Source organism: Limulus polyphemus, unplaced genomic scaffold (genome assembly GCF_000517525.1).
Source record: "Limulus polyphemus unplaced genomic scaffold, Limulus_polyphemus-2.1.2 Scaffold2108, whole genome shotgun sequence".
Classification (NCBI taxonomy): domain Eukaryota; kingdom Metazoa; phylum Arthropoda; class Merostomata; order Xiphosura; family Limulidae; genus Limulus; species Limulus polyphemus.
The window spans coordinates 108,025-111,496 of NW_013667718.1; positions in this window are offsets into that span (position 1 = coordinate 108,025).

Sequence of the window (3,472 nt, forward strand, 5' to 3'; positions counted from 1 at the left end):
AAAAGAAGAAAAACTACTATTGTTATAAATAACACATTCAATTAAACTAAACTATGCATGTCTATTTAAATATATTTACACATGGCTTGTGTATATCGTATATACATAAATATATTATTCATACCTTCAGTGTACAGAACGGAAGCAGATTTGGACTTCAAATTTTGGGGTAAAAAGTGTGTCTTATAGACTGAAAAATACGGTATTTAACATAAACGTAGGTGGAAGTAGTATGGGTTAGATTTATGTGGCTAAAGACTGAACAACTTTTGGGTTTTGTCGACATTCTTGGCTGAGTCTGGCCTGGCTTGGTGGTTAGGGCGCTCGACTTGTAATCTGCGAGTCACGGGATCGAAAGCCATCATCAGAAATGCTCGCTCACCCTTTCAACTATGGGTGCGTTATAATGTGCAGTTAAGCCCACTTTTTGTTGGTATAGAGCAGCCCATGAAGTTGACGGTGGGTAGTGTTGATGTTGACTAACGTATTGTTGCGTCAGCGAGGTCACGTGACTAGTGTCACGCCACGTTTCTAGAAGTATCTTGTTCCTTCGTGAATGCCCTAGCATTTACTAGATATAGGGTAGTCTGGTATATATATAAGATGGTCACGGCGTGATGTGACAGTATGTGTGTAGACAGTGAGTCAACAATACTCTCTGACTGCAAATCAATTAAGTTGAGCACGTTCGTTGTTATAGCGTTTGTTTTAGCGCGATTGTTGAAATTAAGTATATCGTAAAGTTATATTCGGAAAGAATAAACCAGTTTTTATTAAGTAAGGACTTGTGTCGCTAAAGTTTTGTCAGAACGAATTTACGGAAAATCAATTAACAATCGGAGACGTAACAAATTGGTGCCAGAGAGTGGGATAAAAAAAATGGAAACGAGAAGCGGTAAATCAAACTACAGCCTAGCAGACTTAATGGCAGCAATACAAGAACAGCAAAAGAAACAAGAAGAACGAGAAAAGAAACAAGAAGAACGAGAAGAGAAATTACAACAGATGCTAGAGGAAAAAGAAAAGAAACAAGAAGAACGTAAGAATAAACAAGAAAAGAAACAAGAAGAGAGATTACAGCAGTTGCAAGAAAACCTGCAACAGTGGCAGCTCGAACAGCAAAATAAACAAGAAGAAAGATTACAGCAGTTGTTGGAGGAAAAAAAAAGAAACAAGAAGAACGAGAAAATAAACAAGAAGAGAGATTACAACAGTTGTTAGAGAAGAAATAAAATAAACAAGAAGAAAAATTACAGCAGTGGCAACTGGAACAAGAAAGGAAACAGGAAGAAAGTATACAACAGTTGCAGGAAAGTCAGTAGCAACTACAGGAAAGTCAACAACAGTGGCAAGAAGTACAAATGAAAAACATTAGTAAATTTAAAAACGAATTAGATACGTTAAAGAACGATTTACTGTCTGTTACACAAAGAGGATACATTAACCATCGACTTAACCAGCCCCAGACAATGACAAGCCCTATCCAGACCCTGCAGCTAAACCCTAATGCAGAAATATTCAGTCCCATTAGAATTCACATCCCAGATATGAATGTCAGTACTAGGAGTGATCCAGTTCGAAGGAAGCCGTGGGAAGCATATAGAGCACAGTTTGAGCTACTGGCAGAGATGAACGGATGGACAGAGGAGCAGAAAGCAGTATATCTGGCAACGAGCTTGAAAAGACAACCACTGGAAATACTTGAACAGTTGTCAGCAAATGACAGGCACAACTATTGAGCACTGGTGTCGGCTCTAGAACTCAGATACGGAACCCAAAATCAGTCAGAAGTCTACAGGGCCAGGTTCAGGACGAGAGTCTGTGCTAAAGAGGAGAGCCTGCAAGAGCTGGCACAGGACTTGGAAAGCATAGCACACAAGGCCTACCCAACTGCACCACCCGATCTCCTCAAGTTGTTGCTAAGGGATCAGTTCGTAAATGCCTTAGACAGTCCACAATTTAAGATACAAGTAAAGCAAGCACACCCCTATACTATGCAGGATGCCATGGCCAGAGCATTTGAATTCGAATTATATGTTAAGTCTAACACATAGGTACCAAGGTTGGTACAGTCACCAGGATTAAAGGCCACAAAAGGGCAGCTCTTAGAGAAATTTGAGGGATTTTCTGGTACTGTAACAAACCTGGGCACAAGGGTGCTCAATGCCGGCAACTTCAACACAGGGAAGATGCCATGGCAGGAAAGGCCACCCACCAGCCCCCATTGTGAAAGTCCCAACAGCTAAGTGTAAAATGCCAAGCACATGTAGTGTCTACGTCATAGGAAAGCTGGATGGCCAAAAGTGCAACTTTGTCATAGATTCTGCATCTCAGCAAACCCTTGTGAGTATCAAGGCACTAGATCACAAAGGAGTACCAAAAGCCATACAGAAATTCTGTGGTGTGACAGGACATCATGCAAGGTTATAGAGACCAGTGTGGGTAACTATTGAGTTCACGGGCATGAAGGACAGACACAAAGTATACTTGGCTGACTTTGAAGACCAATGCATACTAGGGTTGGATTATTTGTTACCAAGGAAGTGTGTCGATAATTTTGATAAAAAGACGTTTGGGAACAACAAAGGCTAAATTCTGGTAAGTGTTAAAAGAGAGGTTGGACTAACCAGGTGCCATCAAGCTGAAGTCAAATTGACTGAAGGAGTTGATGATGTTGAAGTGGAACCAAGTATAGATATTTAAGCAGAACAGGACAAAGACCAAGATTTGAAGCCAATAATTGATTTTCTACAAGCAAGTGTTTTACACTCTGCTTGGAAGAAGGTGTCTAGCTTAAGCCCTGTGACAAAGAACCATTGGGTACAATGGGACCAGTTGAAGCTTGAAGATGGTATTCTTCTCTGGAGATGGAAAATTGCAGATGGAAAAGTACCGACCTAGCAAACAGTTATACCGAGAAAGGTATGGGAAGTTGTGCTGCTTCAATCCCATGATAGTTTAACAGGAGGACATCTCAGAGTTAAGAAGACATTGTGTCATCTACGGCAAAGATTTTACTGGATAGTTATGAGGCAGAATGTGGAAGAATGGTGCCGGACATGCAGTACATGTTGTGCTAAAAGGGGACCCAAGCATAAGGGACGTGCTCCAATGAAGTTTTATCAAGTTGGTGCACCAATGGAAAGAGTAACTATTGACATTGTTGGTCCTTTGCTCCAAACTCGTGCTGGAAACAAGTACATTTGTGTGGTGATGGTTGCTTTACCAAGTGGTCTGAGGCATATACAATACTAAATCAGGAAGCTGCAACTGTAGCTTTGGCTATTAGCGATTTCGTCTTCAGGTTTGGTATGCCATACGAACTGCATTCAGATCAAGGTCGTAAATTTGAATCAGCTGTGTTCCATGAATGCTGCAAGTTATTTGGCATACGAAAGACCAGAGCAATGTCACTTCACCCACAGTCTGATGGGATGGTAGAAAGTACAATTGGACACTGGGACAGGAATTG